Below are 13,440 nucleotides of genomic sequence, written 5' to 3'. Positions count from 1 at the left end.
CTGGCATGCAGATACACCCTTAGTATACACCTTTAATTCCAAACAGTGACGGTAAAGTTAGTTTTGTAGAAGGAAGCATCCAAGTTTTCAAAATGCTCTCTAAACTGGGTGTGGTGACACACGCCTATAATACTAGCATTCCAGGAGGCAGAGGCAGGTGGATCACTGTGAGTTGGAGGCCAGCCTGGTCTACAAATCAAATCTAGGACAGCCAAGGCTACACAGAGAAACCCTGTCTCAAAAACAAAAACCAAAAAAAGGGAAGTGATGTCTAATTGAAAGGCAGACAAAGTGACAAATAAGAGAAAGATCTGACAGAATAGGATATGCTCAGATCTCATGAGAAGAGAGAAGAAAAAGGACTTGAGAGAGACCAGAACAGAGAGAGAAAAAGAGAGGAGCCAGTTTTTTGGGGAGAGTTTTAGAGAAAAGTTGAAGAGAGAGCAAAATGGACAAAGGTAAAGACAGAATGAGCCAGAGAATGAGAAGGAGCCAGAAGATTAGAACAAATTGTCAAAGTTAGTATAGGGCCAAGCAGAGCAAGTCAGTCAGAAGGTGAGAAAAGTCAGTTTGAATCAGTCAGCTTGGAGAGGAGTGTGAGCCAGAACAGCTGAATTGTACCAGCCAGTCAGAGTTCAGAAAGAGTTAGAAAGAGTGAGCTTATTCAGCAGTAAGTCTCAGAGGCTGAACACATTCTAGGCCTAGGTTAGATTGTATGGAGCCTGGAAGATTCCAGGACTAGTTCTAGGTTAGCAAAGAAAGGCAGTTAAGCTTTGAGACAATTAGATCAGTGGAACAAAAGTTACTTTTACAGATTAGGAATATTAAAGCAAGAATGAACCATACTCAAGACCTAAGTCTATGTGACCAGCAAATATTGGCTCACTTTGCTTTGCTGAGGATTTCCTGGCATCTCATAAACAAGCTTAATCCATTGTTTATGGTAAAACTATTTTAACTTCCCCTACTAAACTAGGTGAGGTAGGGTTTTACCTTATCAGCTGTGATCCCATCCGATGTGTATCAGAAACCACCCTATAATCTCATTTACCCAAAATGAAAAGGTTCCTTAGCAAGCTCTTGAGATGTAGCGTACCAAAAACAATACATATGACTTCTGTAAAGACACTCAACTATTACTTTCTTTAAAAGCCTAAGCTTTTGCTCGTATCTATGTGTCAGGAACAGAGGACTCCACAGGCTAGTTTGTGTTTAGACAACAGAGAGCTCAAAATAGATGTTCTGCACGGGACAAGATGGCAAATACTAAACTTTGGTAAGGAGCGTGAGGTGTGGGATGACTCACATCACATATATGGGGAACCCAAAAGTAAACAATGGTGCAATGATGTCACAACTATTGCTGGCAGATGCCATTTTTTTTTTTTTGGTGTGATTTTTGTATAAATATAGTTTTGATGTCCAAGCATTGACTTTTGTCTAAGCTAGCCTACCCATAGGCCGGTATATAGTAAGTCTCTCTATACGTGTGTGTGTGTGTGTGTGTGTGTGTGTGTGTGTGTGTCTGCCTGTGCTTGGCCCATGTTGCTTTTATATGCCAGAGTGCTTGATGCATCTGCATGTCGAGAGACCTGTGTGCTGGTAAATAATCCTGTTTACCTGCAACTCCTTTAACTCTTTCTCTTCAACCTCCCAGCATCCAGTAACCCCTTCCTTTCCTGGCACTGGAGGGTGGAGCTCATTATAAACACACACCACTGTAAGAAACACATTGTTGTACCCCATTTTCCGTAGCACCTTCCTTCTGTAGCGATGGCTGGCTGTGAACGAGCTCTGTCAGACAGGTCTATGACGGAACCAGGATTGGAGGAATGCAGCCTAAGCTTCAAAATGTTCACTGGATGAGGCTTAGTATCCTAGGCCAATGAGATGGGGAATTTGGGAGGACTGAAAGTTCAGACTTATAGGTGACTGGAGGATTTTAAAAGCCACTGTCTTGTGCCGAGTCAGTACTCCAGTGGTTTGTCTGTTTGTTTGCCTTTCTCTAAGTTAGCATCCCTTTCTGCATAATTGTATGTTAACAACTGCTTTTTTAATTATGCTAAATATTTAATTTAATTAATTAATTCAGATTACATCTCAATTGTTTTCCCCTCCTTGTATCCACCCGTTCCTCCCTCCCTTCCGCTTTCACCCTATTCCCCTCCCCTAGGTCTGAGGGGGACCTCCTCCCCCACTATATGGTGACAGACTATCAAGTCTCATCTTGGTAGACTGCTTATCCTTTCTCTGAGTGCCACCAGGGCTCCCCACCAAGGGGAAGTGGTTAAATATGGGGCACCAGAGTTCATATCAGAGTCAGTCCCCGCTCTCCACACAGCTGTGGACAATGTCCTGTCCATTGGCTAGATCTGAGTAGGGGTTCAATAACAACTGCTTTTTTTTTTTAAACTTGTCTCTTGAGCTTTTTATTATGTTATTTCACTACTCACCCTACCTTTCCCTGAGTCCTCCTCTCTCTTTTACCCTATGCTGAATGTGTGTGAACTTCTTCCTAATAAACTCCAATACAATACTGTTTTGTATTGGCTCATCTGAAAATTCTTTTCTGGGGCAAAGTGAAAAATCACATCTTTCCCTGACTGAGTCCCCAGTGCCCCACTGCTCCTGCTACTAGCAGCCAAAAAGAAGTTTTGAAGATGGCAGTAATCAAAATCACTCAAATGCTGTTTCTTGGGAAGATTAATCTGGAAAGAGAATCAGCACGTTGGCTACATTCCTGAGGAATATCTGCAAAACGTTTGGAACTGTAGAGAAGAAACTTAATCACAATAGGAAGACAGGTTTAGAAGAGCCGGTGTTTGACTGAGAGGTGTGGACATTATGTGAGAGGCAAGAATTTTGTCGTTCACACTTGAAAATTAGGGTACTGCTTCTTCTTCTTTTTTTTTAAAGTTATTTACTTTTACTCTATGTGCATTGGTGTTTGGCCAGCATGTATCAGATCTGAAGTTACAGGCAGTTGTGAGCTGTCATGTGGGTGCTGGGAATTGAACCCAGGTCCTTTGGAAGAGCAGACAGTGCTCTTGACCACTGAGCCATCTCTCCAGCCCCAAGGGTACTGCTTCTTACGCGCGGGGTCTCTGGGCCTCCCACCATGGCGCATCTCGGCCAGGGCCAGAAGGCGCAGAAGGTGATGGTGCAGCCCATCAACTCATCTTCAGATACTTCCAAAATAGAGCTCAGATTCAGGTGCGGCTGCATGAGCAAGTGAACATGCGGGTAGAGGCTTGTATTATTGGCTTTGATGAGCGTATGAACCTCGTATTAGATGATACAGAAGAGATTCGTTCAAAAACAAAGTCAAGAAAACAACTGGGTCAGATCATGCTAAAGGCAGATAACATTACTCTGCTCCAGAGTGTTCCCAACTAGAAATGGTCACGCACCGGAGAAGTGGAGAAGGCAGTTCAGTGGTTTTAAAGGTGCTTTTTGCTCTGAGAATAGCCTGAAATGCTTTTGTGTGTGTGTGTGTGTGTGTGTGTGTGTTGTTTAGTGCCCCTTATCCAGTGATAATAAATGCTGTGAGATTGTTTTTGTTAAAACAAACAAACAAGAAAAACAAAACAAAGCGAAACAAATTAAAAAAAAACAAAGAAAATTAGGGTATTATTGTCATTGATCTTTTGAGAGCTATCCGCGTAAGAAAATGTCTGCTCTGATCAGGCTGTGGCTTAACCTAACTGGCTCCATCTTGGGTACACACACAAAAGCAGAATGACACCATATTTTATCTGTACATGCAGACACTGTTATGAGGTGGACCAATATTTTAAATTTATTTTTATTATTTATTTATATATCATTTCAATGGTTTTGTTTTTTTATTGAATATAATTTTATTTGAAACCACAAATACCTAATTTATGTAAAAGTAACATAACAATATCCCAAATCTATATTCAAATGGTTGAGGGAAATAACATATTTCAGAGAGAAATGGTGAAGCAACCAAGACAGTATGCAAATGATTGTGGATTCTGAATCAGGGGCATGTGCAGTCCCAGTATGCTCACATCTATGTAAATCTGAAATAGAAATTTTGTTTTATTAATTTATTCTTGTTACATCTCAATGGTTATCCCATCCCTTGTATCCTCCCATTCTTCCCTCCCTCCCATTTTCCCCTTATTCCCCTCCCCTATGACTGTTCCTGAAGGGGATTACCTCCCCTTGTATATGCTCATAGGGTATCAAGTCTCTTCTTGGTTTGTTTAGTATTTTGAGAAAGGATTTCTCTGTGTAGCCCTGGCTGTCCGGGAACTCACTCTGTAGAACAAGATGGCCTCAGACTCAGAGAGATCCACCTGCCTCTGCCTCCCAAGCAAATTGAAGGTGTACACCACCACCCAATAAGACAAATGGATAAATAACTTATACATCCAAGTAAAAAGGCAGCTTCTATAAACCAGATTAGGAACATATAGACAGGTGAGCATATTAAAAGTCAATAAAAATTACCAGTCCTGAGAATTTGTAGAATACACCAGATCAATAAAGGAAGCAGCAATCCCTCCTGGATTGTAAAAGGAAGGGCGTGTGTTGGCTACTCTTGGTAGATTATATGTGGAATGAACTAAAACCCAAAATTAGAGAGCACACCTGTGAGGGACTTTTGCTTAATTGAAGAAGGTCCACCTCTGATCTGGATCTTTGAGATAGGAAGACGCACCTTTAATTCAGATCATTTGAGCTGGGAAAACCCACCTCTACCCTAGGCCACACTCTCTGCTGGCAGCTTATTTAAGTACGTGGGAGGAAGGAAGCTATTGCTCTTTGCCTGTTTGCCCTTACCTTGTTACCAATTCCATTCCAGGGTATATTGAAGACCATGTGAAACATCCAGCCATTGTTGGATTAGCTGGACTGACACCTAACACCTAACACTGAGATGGTGACAGCATTGCCTCCCTGCCGCCTGACCACTTGGTGTGTGTTCCAAGTGAGAGGCAGACAACTCCTGACCACTCACACTGTTTGACTTGCCAGTGTCATCCTTGTCTTTCTGACAGGTCGGAGTCTTGGTCCTTGCCTAACTTTAGGTCTCTATAGTCCCCATAGTCCCATTCTGCAGCCCAAGCTCTGAGGGCCTCTTGCTGGGTTCCCGAGATACCTTTCCTAAACACCTGCCGCGACTCGCTTTACGTATGTATCAGCTCTCTGTTTTCATCCTCTTTGAAATCTATGGCGTTCTCCTTAAACTTTTTGGCGCCATTCTCTCTGTGCAAAGTGTATTAGTAACTAAGACTATAATAAACGAAGTTGTGATTGCCAACAGTTCCCTACTTACGAAAATATAGGCTACGTGGTAGAAGGTAACGAAACCCTCATGGTGTTTAAATTTTTGTATGTGTATTTGTGTTGTGTCAGCATATAGTATGTCTGGGCGGCACTTTAGTGTCTAATACCGACTGAGGCCAGAAGAGGGCACCAGATCCCCTGGAGCTGGAGTAACAGACAGTTGTGAGCAGCCACGTGGGTGCTGGGAACTGAATCAGGGCCCCGTGGAAAAGCAACAAGGGCTCTTAAACACCTCTGCAGCGCCCATGAATTTATTGTTATTCAAAATAAAAGGTAACCTGACAATAGTGAAAGCACACGAACGTCCATCTACGTTTCGGGCACTGCATGGGGTGGGGGTGGGGGGACAGTTTACTAACCGACCCGATTTACAAAGTGTTCCTTTAAATACATCGGCCATTTTTTAAAAAAATCCATTTCCACTTACAGGCTGCTATTCACACAACAGGGATGAAAGAGATATCCAGACAAAAGCGTACGTGCAAAAGGGGAAATGTGGTAACACTATGGAACCCGAATTTTTCTCCCAGGTTCTCTCTTCCGTGCCTTCTAATCCTCGCACACGGGAGGCCGGAACTCACAGCCGGGCGCCCACGGGTTCCAGGCCGAGCGAGCGCCACGGCCCTGCTCAGCCTGGCCACGCTCGAGCTGTCGCCTCGAGGGCCCGCGACACGGCGCACATGTCCGCGCTCGCCTCCCGCGTTGGCGGGAAGACCGGGAGCGCGGACGCGCGAGGCCCGAGCCCGGAGCCTACCCATGAGGCAGCGCGGCGTGGCTCGCGACGCCCCCTCCCCCCACCGCGGCGGCCCGGCCCGGCAGCCGTCTCCGCGATGGGCGCCGCAGCGGTGGCGGCGTACAGCCCGCGCTCCTCCCTCGCCTCCTCCTCTTTCTCCTCCTCCTCAGGGCTCCAGTCAGGCCGAGCCGCTCCGCTCACGGTAAGCGCCCCCCGCCCCGCGCGGCCACCCGCCCGCCCGCGAAGGCCCTCCCGCGCGGCCGCGCCGCCGCACTCCGGGGGCGCGGGGTGGGGGGTCTCGGGCCGCGGCGCGTCGGCGGGAGCGCCCGGGCCGGGCAGGGGCCGGCTGCGCGTGGGGGCTGTCCCGCCATCTTGCCGGGCCTGGCGCGGGAGGGATGCCGGCGCGACCGAGGCCCGTCGGTGCAGGCCGCGGGGCCTGCGCGGCGCCATCTCCTCGGCCGGGCTCGCCCGCCCTTTGTGGCCTGTCTGGCTGCGGTTGTGTGGCGGAGCCCCGGGCTCCACGCACACACACACACGCGCACACGCACACACACACAGCACGACCCGGTCGCTCGACTCTCCCGGCAGGAGCTGAACCCCAATGGCGTTTGCGGGAGCCGCCGCCGCCACAGAGGCCGTGCCTTTTGTCAAAGGGATGTCCCCACTCTGCCATAGCGTCCCGTTATTGTCTACAGGAGAAGGGCTTGGAGGAGAAGCGAGTCGGACAGATTTTGTTTTTTTCCCCCTCTTCCAGTCGAGCTTTTCAGGGTTCACTTAAAAAACAAAAACCTACAAAGGAGCGATGCTGTCTCCACTACCCACCTGCAGTTGTATGTAACGCGTTAGGAAAGAAATATGCTAGAGAAAAATGGACGTTAACCTGGCTGCGAGTGTGGAGACCTTTGGCTTTGCGAAGATCCCTTGTTCTTACGTAAACATCTGGCTTTATTGTTTCCAAGTTTGGACGGAATCATCTAAATAATTGGACGTCTTTTTAGTGCCCTTAAGCATAAAAATCACACGAGGGAAGAAGTGGAGTTTGAAAGTACAAAAGCCTTTGGGCATTTGTAAGGTGTTTTGCTTTGGGAGATGGCTGTACCAACTCATGCAGTTTGGATGTAAATAATAGGCCGGTGAAGGGACCAGTTTGAGGACCTGGTGCTTTTGATGGGCCAACATCTGCACTAACACCATTGCAATTGTTTCTTGCATCTGCATCTGTCATTGATGTCACTTAATGTTATTCCTCTGTCCCCTTTCTGAGAGATTTTTGTTGACGGATATGTTTTGAAGGTCACCCTCAGATGACAATGAAACCACTTGGCTACCAGGGCCAATTACAGAACCTTGAGTTTTAGGACACCTTATTTAGTGCTCACCTCACTATTGAATGCCCCATTTTCATTGCAACGAAGTGCGTGAGAATAGGTAAGGAGGCATAGGCCTCCATATTTGAGAATTCTCTTCAATTTGCCATTCTTTGACATTTTAATTTCTGAGATCATTTGTTATCTTTGGATGTTGTTAGTGACTTTTTTTTTTTCAAGCGTATTGGGAGTTGAATATAGCACTTTCAGATGCCTACCACGTAGTGTGACTATTGTAAGCATTTTGTCACATTTGCTTTGTCTCAGTCGGTTGAACATGCCTACTTGTTGAAGATGTGACAGTTCACCCCTAAGTACTGGATATGTATATCAGTAAATAAAAGATAAAGACCATTTTTTCTCTATACTATAACACAATACTATGGTCACATTCAAGAAAAATAAGAATATTTGCTAAAATTTGATAAATGCATGTAGTACATAAACTTGAAATTAAGGCTAAAAGTCTTGGATACATTCAAACTTTATATATATATATTTATAGTGTTTCATAAATCATGTGGAATCCTTCATATTATAAAACATGCAGAGACCGTGTACTGTTAGTAGTCTAGCTTTCATCTCTTAATTAAAATGTTGACTATTGAAACTTTTCCTTTTGCAATCAGCATGTAATCTGTGGCATGATTTTAGTGCTTAGTATGAATTTACCTTCATCTCTGATAAAATAGAGGGGAGAAGACCTCTAGGAGTGAGTCCCATTAGGAAGAGCTGTTTTAGAGAGTAGACTATCCTCAGTTTAATCAGTCTAGTGTTGGCCAGGTGTGGTGGGGCATGCTTGTAATCCCAGCACTCTGGGCAGCAGAGGCAAGCGGATCTTCCTACATTGGCTAGGCAAGCAGGGTGGTGTTGTGAGACCTTGTCTTAAACAAACAACAGCAACAAAAACCTTTGGAATTGTTTCTCCCCTGTAAGAAGTAAGGAGAAACTTTGAAACTTGGAAAACATTTCGCCTTTGACATTTTGGACTTATGTAGCGGTAGTGAGCCATAATGTGGGTGAACTGTAAACCTCAGAATCTCAGTTCTCATTAGTTTAAGCCTAGTATGCCACTCCTTCAGTCCAGTGTTTTTCTTCTCAGCATTACCTTTTCTCGTAGAAAAGAATAAAAAAATAATTAACTTGCCTGTTTTATTTATTCAATAGACAATTTATAACTGTACAAGTAATTTTTTAAATCTACATTGTAGTAATAGCTTTTTTACATTAAAATAGTTTTAGGTGACAGGACAATGATTAGCAACATTGTGATTTACTTCAAAAGTAAATTTTGAAAGATGAGAAATTTATAAAATACTCAAAATTGTTTAAGTGGGGAACTAAAGTACTAAAACTGTATGATTAAGTAGGTTTTGGTTTGTTTTGTCTTTGAGACAGGGTCTGCTTTGGTAGCCCAGGCTGGCCTCTAACTAGAGGAAGATCCTGCTGTTTAGCTACCTGAGTACTAGGATTACAGGTTTACACCACTACTCCTGCCTAGCTTTTCAGTTTTCATTTGAGAGAAACTAAAACCACATTTTGTATGTGTGTCAGACTATTACAGATTATAACCTGTATCAAACAGTTTAGATTTTAGTTTAATTCTTCAGCATGGTTTTGTCTGAAGGAGTCTATCACTTCCGATCACACTAGGAGAAGTAGTTGTTACCATCTTGAGTGGAGTGAGAATGCTCTATTCTCTTTTCCTTAAAAGAAAGAAGAAAGAAAAGAAAGAAAGAATGTCAGGAGTGGTGGCGCACGCCTTTAATCCCAGCACTCGGGAAGCAAGGCAGGTGGATCTCTGTGAGTTCGAGGCCAGCCTGGTCTACAAAGCGAGTCTAGGACAGCCAAGTCTACACAGAGAGACCTGTCTTGAAAAACCAAAACCAAACAAACAAAAAAACCACCTCAAAATGAAATATTATTTATACATTGATTGAGAAAGTTTGTCTACTCAAACACCTCATCTGAAGCTTCTGAGGTCCCTTTATAAGGTACACTCTGTAAGCATAAGGTTATTGTATAGCTTAAATTCTCATTTCCTGTCTAAATGTGTAAACTTTGCTCCCCAACTGTCCCCCTGTTATGTCAGTAAAGCAGCTTACAGCCAATCAATGAGCAGGGGAGAGAATAGGGCTGGACTTCCTGCTAACCAGGGGAGGAGGAGTGAGGAGAAGTAGGGGATTCAGCCACTGGTAGAGGTCAAAGGAGGATAAGGAGCTGGAGCTGAGGAAAGCTACATAGTACATGTATCTCTGGAATGTTCACTGGGAGTGAGACAAAATAGCATAGAGGGTTAAGAACAGACTTAAACTGCTCAGATTGTGTTGTGAAGCCTTGTATTATAATAGAATCTCAGTTATTTTTGTGATAGCTGGATTAAGAAATAAACTAAACTGGGCGTGGTGGTGCACGCCTAATCCTAGCACTCAGGAGGCAGAGGCAGGCTGATCTCTGAGTTCGAGGCCAGCCTGGTCTACAAGTGAGTCTAGGACAGCCAACCCTGTCTCAAAAAATCAAAAAAAAAAAAAAAAAAAAAAAAAGCTAAGAGAAACAAAGACAGTTATTAGAAGAACTTTAACAACACTCACATGTCATCGTCAGATTCTTACATGCTGCTACCTTTTCATTCATCTGCTTTGTCTGATTGTGAATTGTCAATTTTTTCCATTATTGATAAGTAGTAAAAAAAAAAAAATTAAATTTTAACCACATTCAGTAAAAACTGAAAGCAGATGAAGATCAGGATATACCATTACAAAAATATGTCACTTTGATGTCAAATGAAAAAAAAATAAAAAAGAGGAAAAGACATGACTGCTTCTAGGTATGATGAAGGAGAAAGTTTATAATAGGTATGTGTGGGAGCACAGCCAGAGGCAGACAGATAAATCTGGGAGTCCAGACTGGTGGTGACCTTGAGCCATGTGGGGAGAGGGGGAGGGGAGTATTATGTACTCAGTGTTACCTCCTTTCCCAGCAGCTATCAATTGTAGCTTGGATAGTACTTGGTTTTCAGTTACACATTTTCATGCTGGAATTTTGTTGGGCTTGAGTTTGTGCAGATCTTGTGTAAACTGTTGTGTCTAAAAAATGCAGTTTCCTGAAATAGTCTCCTGCTTTTTGACTTTAACAACATTTCTGCCTGGTTTCCTTTTCTGCATAGATAGATCCCTGATCCTTGAGGGGAGAGGCATGATAAAGATATCCTATTTAGGGCTGAGTGAGTGTTTCAAAGTCTCCATGCACAGTCTCTGTTAATTACCATCTACTACAAGAAGCTTCTTTGATGAGGGTTGAGCAATGCGTTGATCTATGGGTATAGGTATTATGGCCTTAGGAGTTATTTTATTACTTAGCATGTTCTCAAAGTTTGATGTAGCATATACCAGTACTTTTTGAAAAAAATTGCTGAGTAATATTAGATTGTATGGAATGTCACATTTTTGAAAAATCAACATTAAAAAGAAATCAGCACACCCATAGAACATTAGAGTTGTTACCACTTACTTGATTATTGTGAATAATACTAGTAGTCCTCAGACTTAAGTTTTGAGGGAAGGATATATGTTCAGTTTAGAAGTACTGAATTCAGGTGAACTTAAATAAACACATGGCAAGCCGGGCTTTGGTGGTGCATACCTTTAATCCCAGCACTCTGGAGGCAAAGGCAGGTGGATCTCTCTGAGTTCAAGGCCAGCCTGGTCTACACATATAAAGCCTGACTCTGTAAAACAAACAAGAAAAAAATCCAGATGGCAGTTTTCAGGAGCGACTAAACCATGGGTGAGATGGCAGGATCAACGCTTAGTTTCATAATTTTATAGCTGAAGCTGTGGTATTTATTCATTGTTTTTTGGGAATCAGTCAAGAGGTAAGGTCTTCAATGTTAGAGAAAACTCATTTCTATATGACTCAAGGGAGAAAAGATCCGGAGACTCTGTAAAGAGCTTAAAAGGAGCAGCTGAAAGAGAACTGTGCGTACTGTTTTCATGAAATAGAATTTAAAAGGCTATAGATAAGCAAGACAAATGGACATTAAAAGGTGTTTTGGCTGTTGGGGTTTTGGGGATACTTTTAGCAGAGTAGTCTACAGTAGAAAACGTTGTATCAGGGCTTAGTTTTGGCTGATAAGAGAGTAGCAGTAAAAAGCAAATGGCTTATAGCCTAGATCACGTTTGCAAGATTTTTGTTGTTGTTGTTGAGGTGATCCAAAGGGATTTCCTGTATTTTGTTGTGAACTTTTTCCTTTGTAAAGAAATTTGTTTGATTGTCATTCAGTGTCTGGCAGATGGCCTATGTTCCACTTCCTGTGGCAGGTCCATGTGATGCATGCTTTCAGATCAGATGACCTTGAGGTCAAAGGTCCCATTTCTCCTGGCTTGGAGTGCTCATGGTGAGGCTTCTGGTCTCACTGGGGGAGGTGGTATTACAGTTGGCTGTTTTAGAATGAGATTGCTGGTGCCAGATGGCAATGGAAACTTGGGCATTCCAAAGGCTTGTGGCAATACCAAAGTTTTACAACTCCTTGGTGAAGCTGCTGTCCTAAGCATGAACACACGAAACCAGCTGGAAGGCAGGCCTAATGAGATGCAGGCCCAGAAGGCAGGTCTGGTGAGACAGGGCCCGGCAGGTGCTTCACTAGTGCTCAGCACTGCGCAAGTAAGCTCTGCCATTGCTGCCTGACTGGCAGTCAAGCCCCAGGGGTCCAGTAGCAATTCTTCAGGGAGGAGGGCGCCCTCACTTCCCCAGAATAAATGGAGTCTCAGATGGTCATGGTGGAGGAATGGCTTGAACACGAGAGAGTAAACCAGCCAGCCTTCATTTGTGAACCAGGGCAGTGCGGAGAGGACTGAGGGTGAATGTCTCTGATTCTACAGGGCTAAAGGTGCCAGGATACGTGATTTACATGCAGTGGTATAGCACCTCATTTACATGCAGTAACAAGGGGTCCCAGCACAAGGAGAATGCAGTACCTAATGTCCTGTGGGGGAAGAACTTCCAAGTACTATTAAAGGTCATTTGCCGAAAGCTATAATTTCCTTAGCATAGGGTGGAGTATTTCCAGGAATCCCCAGGTGCTTGCTGAGCCAGTTCTATCAGGAAAAGGTTGGGCCTGTAATCTTTCCAGAGGGCTATATGACAGTGAGTCTCCAGATCAGGCTAAGAGAGAACCCTGCTGAGAAAGGGAGTCTGTCGAAATAGACCAAGCTCAGTTGGCTATCTGGAAATTCCAGAACTTAAAGAGTAGGGTTCCACATTTGGTTGATTGGGTTTTTTGAGACAAGAATTCCCGTGTAGCCCTGCTAACCTGGGACTTGATCTGTAGACTAGGCTGGCTTCAGAGATCCACCTGCCTCTGCCTCTCAAGTGCTGGGATTAAAGGCGTGCACCACTATGCTTAGCGTTGAAAAGAAGTTTTTAATAGCTGTGCTGATTTAGTTGATTTACTGGTTTCCAATCAGTGGAAGTGTATCTTGCTGACTAATATATTTGGAAATGTTACATTAATAAAAGTAAAATTCTAAAACTGATTCATTGTGATGAGAGGATAGACATCTGAGATGGAAATGTGTGATCTGAATAATTTTCATAAATGACTGGCTGTGTGCGGTAGGTCATTTTTCTCAGTTTTGATAGAGATCACAAAGAGGTATGGGTACCTTCTTGAGTATGGGCAGCTCTGAGCTCATCAGTGCCAAAGGCTTACAGTAGGTTTTCTTTGCCAATGAAATAAACCAATTCAAATAGAATTAAAAAGTTTAAATTAAAAAAGAAAAAGAACAGCTCCCGGGTGGGTTTACCAGCCTCAAGAGATGAGACCAGGAGCCATGCAAACAGGAAAGGGGCCAGAGAAAGGGGGTGGGGGTGAGGAGAGATTGTGCACATACAGGGAGAGAGAAATGCAGAGAGTGATAGATCTGGGTATGCTGGCGGGATTTTTTTTTTTTTATCTGCAGCACATACCTGGCACACCTGGTGGCATTAGGTAATGCATAACCAATTGCTAGGTCCCTA

General features: G+C 43.7%; 1 pseudogene across 1 annotated transcript; it reads left to right on the top strand.

The window, feature by feature from the left end:
• Positions 1-3,118: 3,118 nt before the first annotated feature.
• LOC311580643 (small nuclear ribonucleoprotein E-like) lies at positions 3,119-3,396 on the top strand (annotated as a pseudogene). The gene has a single exon. The product of its transcript is annotated as a small nuclear ribonucleoprotein E-like (transcript).
• Positions 3,397-13,440: the final 10,044 nt, after the last annotated feature.

The sequence above is a fragment of the Acomys minous genome (assembly GCF_964271855.1).
Source record: "Acomys minous genome assembly, chromosome: 13".
Classification (NCBI taxonomy): domain Eukaryota; kingdom Metazoa; phylum Chordata; class Mammalia; order Rodentia; family Muridae; genus Acomys; species Acomys minous.
The sequence above is the reverse complement of the archived record's forward strand: the minus strand, read 5'-3'. Positions and strand labels throughout refer to the sequence as shown.